Source organism: Carcharhinus amblyrhynchos, chromosome 8 (genome assembly GCF_965287045.1).
Source record: "Carcharhinus amblyrhynchos chromosome 8, sCarAmb.v2.hapA, whole genome shotgun sequence".
In the NCBI taxonomy this organism is placed as follows: Eukaryota; Metazoa; Chordata; class Chondrichthyes; order Carcharhiniformes; family Carcharhinidae; genus Carcharhinus; species Carcharhinus amblyrhynchos.
In genome coordinates, this window is record NC_137331.1 from 99,134,076 (window position 1) to 99,151,151 (window position 17,076).

Here is a 17,076-nt window from a genome sequence, read left to right on the forward strand (position 1 = left end):
CCAGCTGTCAGGAGTGTTTCAGTGACTCTTGTTCCAAGTCAAATGATCATGGGCTCAAGCAAGTTATCACGTTGTTAACATGTTACTGTTTATTGGCTCTTTCTGTGTACAGTTGGCTGCATTGCCTATATTGCAATCGTGACTCTACTTTAGATGTGCCTGATTGGCTGCAATTAGGATTCCATGCGATCATGAAAAGTGCTGCATGAATGCAAGTTTTTTTTCTCTTTCTTTCTTCACATCAGTTGTTGCAAGTTGCCCTACCTAATGCTACCGAAAGACACTGCATCCAATTAGACATCTTCGTTACACCCATTCCGGCTTGTGGGTGCATGCTTGATGGGCCGAATCGCCTCTTTCTGCACTATAGGGATTCTATGAGAGAAGTACAGGCCACCACCTCCCTGTGTGATTCAGTTACATACCACATAATGTATTTACCTACTGAATATTGGCTCATGGGGAGTGCTATTCATATAATCAAAAATGTATATTCAAGCCTAAATTCTCACCTGGTGAGAATTGTGGTGAAGTGGGGCCTATAGTGTCAGCCAACCATGAAGCCTCCTACATCTGGGGTCTGTGCAACCTTTATTCTGTATCTCATCTGCACATTCTTCGTCAATCTCCAACCTGAACTTATTCAACAGGCAGGAATTAGATTTCAAGTGGCATGAGGGTGAAAAGAAAATTACAGCAGCAAAGTGAGTTGGAAGGGGGGTTGCCAAAGAAAACCCAAGGCTTTGGATCCCAGCTGCCGATAGATTGATCTTGGTAGGAACCACAGAGTTAAAATTGCAGTCAGGCCCCAGAATCTGACATGTATATTCATAGTAAGAAGTTGCACAACACTAGGTTAAAGTCCAACAGATTTATTTGGTAGCAAACGCCACCAGCTTACGGAGCACTGCTCTTTTGTCAGGTAAAGTCCTGTTGGAGTTTAACCTGGTGTTGTGGGACTTCTTGTTATGTTTACCTCAGTCCAACGCCGGCATTTCCACATCATGTATATTCACAGCAGGATCCCTTCCTGGTCCGAAAGGAATTGAAGGGGGTTTCACTTCCCTGACTCTAACTGGAAATCTGATTGTTTTGCACTCAGGGTTGAACTCAGGCCTTGTGAGTTTCGATAATCAAGTACAAAATGCTATTGATTACCGACAACAGAAAGTGTCTGTGCTTCACTTCAGGATGCAAATTAAGCTAAAGTAGAAATGGAAAATCTGTGGTATATTTGGGTTTGGGGAGCCAAATACAAATTCATTTCTCAAAGACACAAATGTGCTACGTATTTATGTCTTGAGCACTTTGCTCTGCGGTAATTCTGCTCTGCTGATCTCTTTCCACTGAGGTCCCCTGTGTAATGCTTGGTACGGTCATGTTCCGTAAAACTCCCTGGGGGCATGTCATACCCCATCGACATGACACTGTTGGGCAATACTGCGTTAGAGTTGCTCAACAATCTTGTGCAACCCTTTCCTTCCCATTTCGCAGTGCTTTGTTCCATCTGTGCTGACAACGCAGGTCTTGTTATATAGTTAGTATCATGCAGACAGCAGGAGGTCTCAAAGAACATTCAATATTTAAATTAACCCATTCTCTGACACCATCAAATTCTGATATTGCCAGCAAGATTCACCTCTTAAAAAAGACACTGAAGATAGTGCTCCTCATTTCAAAACACTTCTGCACACCAATTGCTCACCTTTACAGGGAGTCTTGATGGTAATAATCTATCCAGGGGAGGCACGGTGGCACAATGGTTGGCACAGTTGTTAGCATTGCCGCCTCACAGCGCCAGGGACCCAGGTTCAATTCTGGCCTTGGGTCACTGTCTGTGTGGAGTTTGCACATTCTTCCCGTGTCTGCGTGGGTTTCCTCCGGGCGTTCCGGTTTCCTCCCACAGTCCAAAGGTTGTGATGCTTAGGTGGATTGGCTGCTAGATTGCCCCCTAGTGTCAGAGGAACAGGCTAGGGCAAATGCATGGAGTTATAGGGATAGTGCCTGGGTGGGATTGTGGTTGGTACGGACTCAATGGGCTGAATGGCCTCCTTCTGCACTGTAGGATTCTATGAAAAAGATTCTGTGATAGCATGACTTCCATTGTGAAAGGCACTTAAATATCGGCATTTTCCCTTTAAAATAAGTTCCAATGCAAACATTCTCGAATTAAAATGTTTTAAAGGTGGTTGCCCCTGTATTCTTGACAGAATCCCCCTGTTACACTGGCCCCTGATGGGCGAGACTATCTTATTAAGAAAGGTCTAAATACTCTATGAAAAGAGAGTTCTGGGTTGATGAGGCGAGTGTGATTGGAGTTCCGTCTACAGACTTTCAAAAGAAGTTTGACAAAGCACCACTTACTGGAAGAATTGAAACCTGGATGTTTAAAAGGGCAGCGTCAGCTAGAATGCAAAATTGTCTAAGTGGCGGTAATTTCCAGGAGGAGGTCAACAATTTAAATATTTTAATGAAGCTGGTGGTCTTTGGATTTCACCAACTTTTTACGTTTTATAGTAACCTCTGGGGTAATTCTCCTTTATAGCTTCCAGACGTCACGAAACCAGCAGTTGAACGGAAGTGAAGAGAACTTTGGAGAGAAGGTCCCTTTGCAGCAGTAGTGTTTCCCACATGTAGCAACCCCAGGTTCCCCATAATCAGAATCCCCCTCCATACCGACTCTCAGAATCAGACTGCACGCCATGGGAATGGTCCCACTGGAGTCAGGGATCTGATACCCTTTTGTTCAGACTCCCACCTCCCTCGGAGGTGTGAAGTGAACTGATTTGCTCCTGTGGCTTGTACTCTGGAGTCATTCTTGCCCAGATGGAAGGCAGATCTGTCAATCAGACTGAATTGCACTGGGGGAACCTGTCAATGGCAAACTGCAGTGGAATTAAAACTCAGCAACATCCTTGGAAATCTTCCCACTGGACATTCTCTCCCTTCCCACACTCTGCTTCCCACCCTTGTTAATATTCAGGTTATAGATTACAAAAGCAAAGAAGTTGGTCTAATGATGTACAAATCACTAGTTGGTCATGAGCTAGAATGTTGTGTTCAATTCTGGGAACCACAGTTAAAGAAGGAGATTATACCTTGGAGAAGATTCAGATAAGCTTTATTAGACTGGTACCAGGATTTCTAAACTGATGCTAAAAGCTGTGATTCTTCTTGGAGCAAAGAACGTTAAAAGATTTAAAGGAGATGTTCAAAATTGTAAAGTATTGTAAGAGAGTAAATAAGGATAAATTGTTTGTATTGGCAGAAGGGTCAATCACTTGAAGATACAGATTGAAGGTAATTGGCAGAAGAACCAGGGATGAGTTGAGGAGAAATTATTTTATGAAGTGATTTGATGTAATGTAGAATGTGCCGTCTGTAAAGGCATGGAAGGCAGATTCAACAATAACTTTCTAAAAGGAATCAAACAAATAAAATAACTGGAAGGTTTTACACAGCGATTGATAAGGAACAGAAGATTGAGACTAATTGTATCGCTCTTTCAGAGTTGACACAGGCATGTTGGCCCAGGTGGTCTCCTTCCATGGATTCTGATTCTACAAAAACACATTAAATTTCAAAAAATGGTGAGACTTCCATTTTATAAGGCCTGAATACGACAGTGCTGTTCAAAATGGAACTGCTGATGATGGATTGTGTTTTTGACTGTCCTTAGTTGTTTATTTTCCTCTCATTCTGAAGACAATGTAAAATCTTACTAGCCTTACTGTTGGGTGGCACGGTAGCCCAGTGGTGTGGTTAGCACTGCTGCCTTACAGCACCAGGGACTCCAGGTTCGATTCCTGGCTTGGGTGACTATCTGTGTGGAGTTTGCACATTCTTCCTGTGTCTGTGTGGGTTTCCTCTGGATGCTCTGATTTCCTCCCACAATGCAAAGGGTTAGGTGGATTGGCTGTGCTAAAATTGCCCCTTAGTGTCAGGGATAGTAGCAAGAGCAAATGCTTGGGGATATGGCCTCGGTTGGTGCCGACCCAATGGGCTGCATGGCCTCCTTTTGCACTGTATAATTCTGTGATGTACACTTCCCTCCCTGTGTTAGGCCAAAGATGTAATCTGCTTGTACAGATCAGCCATATGATATCCAGTTGTTAACCTTCCCCAGCAAAACTGAGGGTGTAGTGACAAAATGCACAATTACAAACTAATTACTGCTGAAATTGAGTTGAAGTTTTTTTTCTTCTTTCATGTGATGAAAGGATGCTGCTGGCAGGGCTAAAATTTGTTACGATATGGAATTGCTCTTGAATGAAGTAATTTGTTCAGCTATTTCAGAGAGAGGGTAAGGATTATTTCTGTGGGTCTGGGCTTGCATATAGGCCAGACCAGGTCATGATGGCAGATTTTCCTTCCCTGAAGGACATTTTACAACAGTTGATGATAATGGTCATGGTCACCATCAATGAGTTTAGCATTATATTGCCAATTTATGAATCGATTTTTAAATTCCATCAGTTGCTGTGGATGTTTGAACCTGTGTTACAAGAGTATTAGCCTGGGCGTCCAGATTACTAGTCCAGTCACATTACCAATACACCACCGTCTTATCAGAAGGTTGTAGGTCCAAGCTCCCCTTCCTCATTTCCAAGATGTAAGTACATAATCCAGAGTGAAACTTCAATGTCGTACAGAGGGGGTGCTTCAATAGCGTTGAACAGGACAGTAAATTGTCATTCTGTTTGCCTATCCAGGTAGTTCACGTTTTCCCTTAGCACTATTTGAAGGAGAGCAGAGCTCTGACCTTACATGTATGAACTGTCAAAAGGCATCCTACAACACACCACATCGGAGGTTTGTTAAGAAAATTGAAGCCCTGCGTTAAGGGGAAAAAAAAAATCAAAGAATGGATATTGAATTGTCTCAGCGAAAGGGTGCAGAAGATGGTGTTGGATGGATGGTTTTCAGATTGAGAGGTGGTTTGCAGTGGTGTTTTCTGGCATCAGTTTTGGATTTTCAATTTCTATAAACATTCTAGACTTGGATGTCTGAAGCAGTGTTAAAAAGTTTGCCGATGATGAAAAAAGTTAACGACGCGGTAGCTAGTAATAACGAGTACGAAGAGCAAAGAAAATTGCAGCACAGGAACAGGCCCTTCCGCCCTCCAAGCACTGATCATCACACGTGGCCTAACTAATACCCGCTATGCTTCCGGGGACCATATCCCTCTATTCCCATCTCACTCATGTACTTGTCACAATGCCCCTTAAAAGTTTCTGCGTATCCGCTTCCACTACCTCCCCCGGTAACGTGTTCCAGGCACCCACCACTGTGTGTGTAAAAAATCTGCCATGTACATCTCTTTTAAAACTTGCCCCTCGCACCTTAAACCTATAAGTATTACAGGCTTCAGGATGGTAAACTGGACAGTAACATGATGAAGTGGTGCATTTTTGGAGACTAATATGAGAAGGCCGTATACTGTAAAAGACATAATTTTGAAAAGGGTACATGAACAGAGAGACCTTGACATCCAAATAGACAAATTGCCAAGGGTGGAGAGCAAAATTGATTTAAAAAAATGTAACTTGGATTTATAAATATAAGCAAAGGATACTTTTTCTTTACTGGTTCAAGAGATGTGGGCATCACTGGTAAGGCTTGCCACACCATGTCAGAGGGCACTTACGAGTCAACTCCATTTATGTGGATCTGGAGTGGGCCACACTAGATAAGGACAGCAGATTTCTTTTTCTACAGGCCACTAGTGAATCAGATGGGTTTTTAAGACAATCAACAACAGTCTGGTAATCACCATTACGGAGGCAAACTTTTCAAGTCCGGTTTATTAATTGAATTTAAATTTTGACAGCTGTCGTGGTGCAATTTAAACTCATTCCCAGAGCATTACCCTCGGTCTCTGGATTACTAATCTTGAGCTGTAACCACTACGCAACCATCTCCACAGAAAACATTGAGATAATTTCAGAACTTTATAAATATCTAGATAGACCTCAGCAGAAATACTTGCTAAAAAAGGGCAGTGTGGTGGCGCAGTTGTTAGCATTGCTGCCTCATAGCGCCAGGGACCTGGGTTCAATTCCGACCTTGAGTCTGTGTGGAATTTGCACATTCACCCTGTGACTGCATGAGTTTCCTCCAGGTGCTCTGGTTTCCTCCCACAGTCCAAAAATGTGCAGGTTAGGTTGATTGGCCATGATAAATTGACCCTAGTTTCAGGAGTTTAGCAGGGTAATTTTGCAGGGTTATGGGAACAGGGCCTGGATGGGACAACGGTTGGTGCAAATTTGATGGGCTGAATGGCTTCTTTCTGTACTGTAGGGATACTATGATTCTATGAAAATCTCTGTCTTCACTTGTGACTGGGATACTCCGGTGTCACTGAAAGCGAATGGAGTTTTTGCTGGAATGTCACATTCTCCATTCTCACTTGCAGTGGGGCAGCCACAGTTGAGATCGGAGAATCCCGTTTCACAGTGAACCATTCTGGGCTCTACACTCCAGGCTTTAGAAAGGTCACAGCGGAGGATTTACCATTATGTTGACAAAGGGATGAGGGACTTCAGTTCCAAAGAGAGGTTGGAAAAGTTTGGCTTGTTCTCCTTCGATTTGAGGTTAAAATGTGACCTGTAGAAGTTTTCGAGATATACAGGGGCTTTTGCAGAGTACGTAGAGAAAATTATTCCCTACGATGAGAGGGTCAGTGGCCACAGTTTTAAAATCCTTGGCAGAAGATTTGGAGGAGAGATGAGGTGATTTTTTTTTTACTTGGGGAATCATTACAATCTGGAACACTGCTTGTGGTGGTGGTGGACATGTGAGTTGAGGACGAGGAACATGGCATCGATGTGCGTCTAAACACAGCGGCCCTTTCAAAGAACCAGTACAGGCAAAATGGCCTCTTTTATGTGCTGTAAGTTTCTATGATTCTCCCGACATCTCAGTGAATTACACTCCAACAAAACACTGCCAGAATCAGATGATCTTGTTTTACTCGTCTCATTACTATTGTTTGTGGGATCTTGGAATTTTAAGATACTTGGCGTGTTTGATTCTCTGCAGCGTTAGGGCACATACGTTACTGGAATAGTATTCCAGAGGCCTGGTCTAATAATTCAGAATGTGAGTCAGGAGAAATTTGGAAAGTAACATTTAATAAATTAGGGTGATTGGTGGTACAGTCATTAGCACCGCTGCCTCACAGCGCCAGGGACCTGGTTCAATTCTGGCTTTGGGTCACTGTCTGTGTGGTGTTTGCACGTTCTCCCTGTGTCTGCGTGGATTTCCTCCGGGTGCCCAGGTTTCATCCCACAGTCAAAAGATGTGCGGATTAGGTTGATTGACCATGCTAAATTGTCCATTAGTGTCAGGGGGATTAGCAAGGTAAATACATGGGATTGCGGGGATAGGGCCTGGGTGGGATTGTTGTTAGTGCAGGCCCAATGGGCCAAATGACCTCCTGCTGCACAGTAGGGATTCTATGTTACTATAAGTTGTTGAGTGGCTTATCGAGTCATAGTGACATACAGCATGGAAACAGACCCTTTGGTCCAACTTGTCCATACCAGCAGGTTTCCTAAACTGAACTAATCCCATTTGCCTGCATTTCACCTATATCCCTCTAAAACTTTCCTTTCACTAATAGCGGTTCAAACAGAAAATCCACCACCGCCACATTAGTTCCTCATACTACTGTGTAATTTCAACCCATGTAAAATGCACTTGTTTATCTTCCTCGCATTAAAAAGACTTGGTTTTTAAATATAAAAATCATAATTGCTACGTTCTGTTATAAAACCAGCACCTGCCAGCCAGTAAACCATCATAATTAGGAGGTTTCAACATCAACAAAAATGGGACAATGTAAAACAATTGAATCCACACCTTGCTATCCTCTTCACCGAATGTTATCTCCTCCTGCAAATGTTCTGTAATCATTTCCCTACAACTCCAAAAGGTAGCCAAACAAAAATAGCGATATATATTTGTACGGCGTAAATGGCTGACAGCTTACAAATGCTCATCTGAGCTCATACACGATAATGTTCAGCTGAGCAAGATAAAACCCGTAGGTAATACCAACAGCACTGGATCCCAACAGGAGTCAGGACCACGACTATGTGAGGAGAGAGAATCAGCAACAATGACGTGCATTCATCTAGCATCTTTAAGGCGTCGAATGAAAGGCTTATCTATAAACACATTTCAGGCGCTGAACCGCAGGAGATCTCAAGGCAGGTGACTAAAATAGATCAGAGAGAAATTTTGAGGAGCATCTTAAAGTAGGATAGAAAGGTCGGGCGGAGAAATTTTAAAGAAGGAATTTTGGAATTCAGGGCCAAAGCTACTCAAAGCACAGCTTCCAACTGCGGAATGACTAAAATCAGTGATGCCCAAGAGGCTAGAATTGAAGGAGCACAGAGACATTTGAGGTCTGGAGGAAGTGACAGAAATAGGACAGCCATGGAGTGATTTGGAAAGAGATCAAAAGAAAAAGTTTGAAGGCTGCAAAGCGCATCTCCGTTTGTTAATAAATATCTGACAATAAAAATAAAGCTTCCTGTTAGCAATTTCACTCCTTTAAATCTCCTTTGGCCAAAAGGAAAGAAATATCTACCTTTTGGACAATGCGTCTTCCTTATAACGTAGCAGGTGAATTGGAACCTTTTCGAGTGGCACTCATCGTGGCTGCAGCTCAAGCTAAATCTCCCAAAGCCGAGTGGCAGACGGGATCCTTGTTGTTCTTGAGAGCTCTCTGTGCTGAGCGGAATTTGCGGCAACAGCCAGTGCGAGCTGCTGATCAACAGCGCTTGTTTTTTTTCGAAGTTGTGATGTCAGAATGATTGGTGGTTATTTTGTTTTCCGCGTGCTTCCTGTCACAGATGGCAGAAACACTCGGTGCGGTTGCTGCTTTTCCTTAAATTTTTTTTCGGTTTGAGGTCTGTTTAAGTTTGGTTACCCCACTAAAAATATACGTGTGAGCTTGCAACTTCAGTGCCTGCGTGCATGTCAGTATTTCTCAACGTCTGTGTATACTTGTACATATTCCGTGTATCAGTGCTTCTGGGTAGCTTTGTCTTTATGCGTCTGGATGTGCGTGACAGAAATGAAGAAATTTTGTTTTATTTTTTTATTCATTCATCGCTGGCTGGCCAGCATTTATTGCCCATCCCTAGTTGCTCTTAAAACTAAGTGCCTTCAGAGAGCGGTTAAGAGTCAGCCACATTGCTGTGGCTCTAGAGTCAATGTAGGCTAGACAACAGATTTCCTTCCCTAAAGGACATTAGTAAACCAAATGGATTTTTCCAACAATCAGCAATGGTTTCATTGTCACCAGTTGGTCCAGATATTTTTTCATTGCATTCAAATTTCGCCATCTGCCATGGCGGGATTCGAACCTGGGCCACTGGAACATTAACTGAATTTCTAGATTAATAGTCTAACAGTAATACCACTAGACCATCGCCTCCCCATATTGGATTATTTATTAAATTTTATTATTTCAGGGCCACTGTATGTACATTGCTATCTCAGTTTCCAAGTTAGAGAGAATATACTTTGTGTTGTAATATGCAAAAACATTGTTAAGCACTCCACACTACACTAATGGTGAGACCTTTTCTGTTTAATATTCATTCTTGGGATGTGGATGTTACCGGTAAGGCCAACATTTATTGCCCATCCCTAATTCTACAATGTCTACAGAATATGAAGTGCAATGGCTCAGGAAGGCACCTGGTGCAGGTACATCAACTGTGCTGTTAGAATGTTTCAGGACTTTGAACTGACAACAGTGAAGGAAGAACGATGTTGGTCCATATCAGAATGGTGTGTGACTCGGAGGAGAATGTGACTGTGATGGTTTTACCATGCATTTTCTGCTCTTGTCCTGCCAGATGAGAGAGGTCATGGGTTTCATTGGTAGCCGAAGGAAACTTGGCGACCTGCTGCAGTGCCATTTAACTATCCGCAAAGTATCAATTGGCCAATGTGAGACTTCCACCTCATCTGGCGAGCAAGGCCTTCCTTAGAGAACTGATAACCAATCAGGTGAACTGCAGATCGATCACCCCAGCAGTGATCTTCTCTCCAAACTTCAGACTGGAGAGGTGTCCACCTGCTGGGATTACAGACAGTCCCTGAAGAGGGAGAGATAATGGAGGCTAGAATTCAGATACATCCTGCATATCAGCGGGGCCTAGATGACAGGCCCGCATGCAGTGGAGTCATCATTAACTGGTTTCAAGAAGGAGATAGATATATTTCTGATTTTTAAAAAAAGGGTTTAAGAGATATGGGGAACAGGTGGGGAGGTGGATTTGAGACCAGGAAGAGATCACCCATGTTTTGATTTAATGGCGGAGCAAGCTTGAAGGCTTGAACTGCCAACTTCAGCTCTTATGTTCCTATGAAGAAGGGGTGGTTGAGGGAGGTGGGGAGAATGAGTTTGCGAGGCCAAGAGGAGAGGACTAAAGGAGGGGGAGGAGGTGGTGTGGCCTGTAAAGTTATGGGCAGGGAGATCCAATAGACACTGGAGGACCCCTTCCCCCCCCCACCCCCCACCTCCAATTTTTGTCTGACACCAGATTGCCCATTAAAAACTGCTGGCTGTCCACCTGGCATGGACCTCCCTCTGTTATGAATGAAATAGCGACAAGGACAGGTTGAAGCACTTGAATAGCCATTCATTGATTCAATGGGTGGCAGGGTGGCACAGTGGTTAGTACTGCTGCCTCACAGCACCAGGGGCATGGGTTCAATTCCAGCTTTGGGTCACTCTGTCTGTGTGAAGTTTGTACATTCTCCCTGTGTCTGCACGGGTTTCCTGCGGGTGCTCTGGTCTCCTCCCACAGTCCAAAGATACGCAGAATAGGTTGATCGGCCATACTAAATTGACCCTAGTGTCGGGGGGATTAACAGGGTAAATATGTGGGATTACGGGAATAAGCCCTGGGTGAGATTGTGGTCGGTGCAGACTCAATGGGCTGAATAACCTCCTTCTGCACTGATTCTATGATTCTAATTACTATTAATTCAGTCCCAAGATTGACCACCTCCTCAAAGTTAATTCTCAAAGAGTCATTTTGGACTCGAAGGGTGGAATTTTCCCATCCTGCCCACCACAGGAATCATAGTGGGCAGGATATGACCATGCAAATGTGCGTTGACCTCGGGTGGGATTTTCCAATCCTGGGACGAGCGTGGCCCTGTTTCTCCTTCCACAGGCGCTGCTGGGCCTGCTGGTATTTTCCAGCATTTTCTGTTTTTTATTTCATCTATTTGTGTGACTTTGATGTTGAATATGTCTGTGTCAACCAGTCTAAAGCAGCTAGCTACCACGTTTGAAGCTCCACCGCTTCACTCTTTGACTACAATCACATCCAGACTAAATAGTCAATAATTTGGGTAAAAACATAGTTTAAATATGCATTGAAGATCAAACCACAGCAGCTGTGCGTGTTATTTTTCAGAAGGGAAAGTTTACCATGTTTTTAAGAAGAGTCTTGCCTGTCCCTTTCTGTCACCCCTGGTTTCTTCTAATGAATACATGCAGAGTTGATGTTGCTATTTGCTGGCATCATCCCCTCTGATCTAATACTTAAATGCTAGGGATAGAATGGTGCCACATGGTGTAATTGGAGTCAAAACCACATCACATCTGTGCTGTCTAAACTTTGGACATGCACAAACGGTTCACCAACAAAATTGAGAAGCCACATTAGAAACTTTTATGATGACTTTTATGGGGCGGCATGATGGCATAGTGGTTAGCATTGCTTCCTCATAGTGCCAGGGACCTGAGTTCAGTTCCAGCTTCGGGTCACCGTCTGTGTAGAGTTTACACTTTCCCCTCGTGTCTGCGTGGGTCCCCTCTGGGTGCTGTGGTTTCCTCCTACACTCCAGATTAGATAGGTTGGCCATGCTAAATTCACCCTTAATGTCAGGGGGATTAGTAGGGTAAAAATGTGGGGTTATGGGGATAGGGCCTAGGTGGGATTGTTGTCAGTACTGGCTTGATAGCTGAATGGCCCCCTTCTGCACTGTTGGGATTCTATAAGAGTGAAAATTAGATATAACACAAGGCCACTTGTGGTGGCACAAAGAGCAGATAGAGAAATATTTTGTTAAGCCAGCAAGTTCGGGTGGATAAATGCATTTGCCTGACTTGTACAAACCATCTAGTCCCAATGTTCTATCTCTCCTCCTCTCCTAACATGTGCTAAATTAGCTGGTCCCAACCAGAATGCCGTATTAATGCGATTGGTTTATGACTGAGTTCTCAAGTCTTATTAATCAAAGGACTCCATACCATCTTATAAATGGATTATGCTATGGTGCTCCATCCCAATCTAAATTAACTGCAAAATATTAACAATGTGAAAATGCTTCAGAAGGGTGTTTTTTGCCTGGTGGACTGACCTCTATCTAGCAGAGGTCAAACACCAACTCTCTTCCTCCTGGACCCTGACCCCATCACCGAACATTGTTATTGCTTCCGATGCTGTCACCGACCCCATCTTCTCTGGAGATTTCCCTCTCTCTGCAGCTTTTAACCTCATGGTTACCCTATCCTGCACAGATCTTCTATCTGCTTCCTAACACCCACAAATAAGATCACCCTTGTTTGGACTCATTACGGGTGATTTTTCTGGCCTTGTTGTGCCTGGTGCAGACTGTGCCAATCCTGGAAAAGTGCATGACGGGCCTAAAAACGGCCCTGTGCTTGGCACCAAACTGTTTGCAATTGCCCAGTCGCCTTGCTACTTGTGCAAACGGGATCTTGCCCAGAAAGGATGCGAGGATGATTAGCATATTTAAAGTAGTATTTAAATATACCTGGCCTATTCAACACGGGATTCTCCCAGCTCCCGGGATCTTCTGAACTTCGAGCAATTCTGGGTCACCATTGACCTCCACTAGCAAAGTCCAGGCATGGCTGGGGGGGTGCGGGGGAGGGGGTGGCGGGGTCTCAGAGCCCTCAGAATCCCCAACGCCCTGATGCCAGCGATTCGAGTTGGGGCGGAGGGAGGATTGTACCATCAATGGGAGAGAGGGGATATCCTGATGTCTGTTGGGGGAGGGTTGGGGTCTCCCAGTGCACTGAGAGATTGAGGCACCCTTTCAAAATGTCACCGATCCCTTTGCAGCCAGGCTCAGTGGCATGTTTAGGCCCCTCCCCTCCCAGAACCGGCACGCAACTCAGCACTCTCCCAAAAACTGACCAAGTGCAAGACAATAGCGCTCTGTCTGCGCCAAACATATCAGCATGAATCACTCCAATTATCTCAGCGTAACAACAGTCATTTATTGGGAAAATTCCACTCGTTATTCCAGCCTGTTTCTGACCAGTTGAGCCAACTTTGTCCCATCTTGACTCGATTCTTTTATTTCTCTCTTTGTCAAATCACCCCCACCCCACCCCGAAAATATACCCCTGATTCTAGTGTGCTAATAATGCTTTTAAGAAAACAAGTCATGACTTTGAGTGACATTTTAGAGACAATTTCACTGATTTGGGGACCGTGATGGGGAAAGGCCTTGCGGTGCAGTGATAATGTCCCTAACCCTGAGTTCAAGTCCCACTCTGTGCTTGATGTCCTCTAAAGGTGGGTTCACAACATAGCAAAACAGGGTGATGACCAGTTTTGTAAATCCTTCCTTGTATAAGCTTCACCAATTGCTTTCATACCTATATTTGTATTATCAAAAAATCTGCGATAATAGTTTTTACTGTTTCATTGTTTAAGGAGGGCAGCAGGGATAATCCAGGAAATTATAAGCCAGTGAGCCTAACATAAGTGATGGGGAAATTATTGGAAAAGATTCTTATGGACAGGATTTACTCACATTTGTAAACAAATGGACTTATTGGTGATAAACAGCATGGTTTTGTGAAGGGGGTGTCTCACTAACTTGATCAAGTTTTTTGAGGAAGTGATGAAGATAATAGATGAGGGAAAGGCAGTGGATGTTGTTTACATGGACTCCAGTAAATCCTTTGACAAGGTACCTCATGGTAGATTGGTTCAAAAGGTGAAGTCATGTGGGTGAAGTCACAGGAGAGCTGGCAAGATGGAGACAGAACTAGTTTAGCCATAGAAGACTGAGGGTAGCAGTAGAGGGGTACTTTTCTGAATGGAAGGCTGTGACTAGCAGTGTTTCACAGGGATCAGTCTGGGACCTTTGTTTGTATATGTATTAATGATCTGGAGGAAAATGTAGATGGTCTAATTAGTACATTCGAAGATGACACAAGAATTGGTGGAGTTGCGGATAATGAAGAGGATTGTCAGAGGATGACAGCAAGATATTAATCAGTTGAAGACTTGTGCGGAGAAATGGCGGATGGAGTTTAATCTGAACAAATGTGAGGTAATGCATTTTGGAAAATCTAATGCATGAAGGAATTATACAGTAACTGGTAGAACCCTTAGGAATATTGATAGGCAGAGAGATTTGGGTGTACATGTCCACCGATAACTGAAAGTGCCACTGAAGGTGGATAAGGTAGTCAAGAAGGCTTACAGCATGCTTGCTTTCATCGGTCAGGGCACTGAATGTAAAAATTGGCACGTCATGCTGCAGCTGCACAGAATCTTAGTTAGGCCTCATTTGGAATATTATGTACAATTCTGGTTGCCACACTGTAGAATTATACGAATGCTTTGGAGAGGGTACAGAAGAGCTTTACCAGGGTATTGCCTGGTCTGGAGGGTATTAGCTATGAGGAGAGGTTGGATAAACTCGGTTTGTTCTCACTGGAATGACAGAGGTTGAGGGATGACCTGATAGAGGTTTACAAGATTATGAGTGGCCTGGACAGAGTCGATAGTCAGATGCTCTTTCCTAGGGTTGGCTTCATTGCTTTTAGTTAAGTTTAAAACTCTTGTTTCATCTTGCCTTATTACACATTATCGAGACTAAAGTAGCCTTTTCCCTAGTTGCCTCCAGAATGTGTGAAAATTTGACGAACACACCCTCTGAACTCATCTCCAGACTACCTTTGCCAATTTATTTTGTCCAATCTTTGTGAAAATTAAAATCTCCCATGATTGCTACTGTGCCTTTCTTACAAGTTTCCATTATTTATTGAGTTATACAGTGCAGTTACTGCCAGAGGCACTCAAAGCACTCCTGCCAGCTATCTATTTCCATTTGCTCTTTCTTATCTCCAACCAAATTGATTCTATATCTTGATCCGCAAACCTATTTTTCACTCTTGTATAGAAACATAAGGATATAGAAGATAGGAGCAGGAGGAGGCCATTGGCTCTTCGAGTCTGCTCCCCCCATTTCATTACAATCATGGCTGATCATCCAACTCAGTAGCTTAATCCTGCTTTCTTCCCACAACCTTTGATCCCATTCACCCCAAGTGCTATAACTATGAATATTTTCAAGAATATATAACATGAATTAATACATTCAACTACTTCCTGTGGTAATGAATTCCACAGGCTCACCACTCTTTGAGTGAAGAAATGTCTCCCGATCTCTGTCCTAAATGGTCGACCCTGAATCCTCTGACTGTGACCCCTGGTTCTGGACTCCCCCACCATTGGGAACATCCTCCCTGCATCTACCCTGTCTAGTCCTGTTAGAATTCTATAAGTGTCTATGATACCCCCCCTCATTCATCTGAACTACAGTGAAAATAATCCTAATCTAGTCAATCTTTCATACATCAGCCCCGCCAACCCCAGAATCAGCCTGGTAAACCTTCGCTGCATTCCCTCCAGAGCAAGAACATCCTTTCTCAGAAAAGGAGACCAAAACAATACTCTAGGTGTGGCCTCACCAAGGCCCTATATAATTGTAACAACACATCCCTGCTCCTGTACTCAAAACCTCTTGCAATGAAGACCAATATACCATTTGCCTTCTTTATCGCCTGCTGTACCTGCATGCTTACCTTCAGCGAGTAGTGCACAAGGTTCTGCTGGACACTTCCTTCTCCAAATTTACAGGCATTCGGGTCGCCTTCTTGTTTCTGCTTCCAAAGTGAATAACCTCACATTTATCCAAATTGTGCTGCATCTGCCATTGATTTGCCCACTCACTCAACCTGTCCAGATCATGCTGAAGGATCTCTGCATCCTCGTTACAGCTGACCCTCCTATCCAACTTGATATCATCTGCAAATCTTGAGATTTGTTTTGTTCCCTCATCCAAATCATTAATATGTTTTGTGAATAGATGGGGTCCCAGCACTGATCCCTGCGGCACCCCACTACTTACTGCCTGCCAATTTCAAAAGGACCCATTAATTCCCAATCTTTGTTTCCTCGCTGCCAACTGGTTTTCTATCCAGCTCAGTATACTTCCCCCAATCCCATGCACTTTAATCTTGCATGATAATCTCTTTGACTCTGTCAAACGCTTTCTAAAGTCCAAATATACCACATTTCCTGGTTCCCCCTTGTCAACTCGACTAGTTATATCTTCAAAGAATTCCAACAGGTTTGCCAAGCATGATTTCCCCTTCATAAATCCATACTGACTCTGTCTGATCCTGTGACTGTTTTCCAAATGCTCCGATATAAAGTCCTTGATAATGGACTTTCCCACTATTGATGTTAGGCTGACTGTTCTATAATCCCCTGTTTTCTCTCTGCCTCCCTTTTTGAATATTGGAGTGATAGTAGACACCCTCCGATCTGCAGGGACAGTTCCAGAATCTAGAGAATCCTGGAAGATGACCACCAATGCATTCACTATTTCTAGAGCCACTTCCTTAAGTACTCTGGGATGTAGATTATCAGGCCCTGGGGATTTATTCACCTTCAATCCGATCAATTTTCCCAGCACCATTTCTCTACTAATGCTGCTCTCTCTCAGTTCTTCCCTCTCACTAAATCTTGCATTGTCCAACATTTCTGGTATCTGGTATTATGCAGGGCCTTGGTGAGGCCACACCTAGAATATTGTGTGCAGTTTTGGTCTCCTTTTCTGAGGAAGGATGTTCTTGCTCTCAAGGGATTGCAGCGAAGGTTTACCAGGCTGATTCTGGGGATGGCGGGGCTGATGTATGAAAAATTGACTGGATTAGGATAATTTTCGCTGGAGATCAGATGAATGAGGGGAGATGTCATAGAG

General features: G+C 43.7%; 2 protein-coding genes across 4 annotated transcripts in view; one reads left to right on the top strand and one right to left on the bottom strand.

Moving 5' to 3' along the window:
• Positions 1–17,076, top strand: part of tg (thyroglobulin) — a 364,697-nt gene that overhangs the window by 217,267 nt on the left and 130,354 nt on the right. The window lies entirely within an intron of this gene.
• The window catches only part of LOC145346810 (src-like-adapter), a 55,535-nt gene that overhangs the window by 29,054 nt on the left and 9,405 nt on the right, over positions 1–17,076 (bottom strand). The window contains exon 1 of one of the 3 annotated variants that reach the window (XM_080194561.1): positions 8,597–8,770. The exons of the other annotated variants lie outside the window; for them this stretch is intronic. The gene's annotated coding sequence lies outside the window, so the exon portion shown is untranslated. Of the gene's footprint in view, positions 1–8,596; positions 8,771–17,076 lie in introns of those variants that run through there. 3 annotated transcript variants of the gene reach the window in all.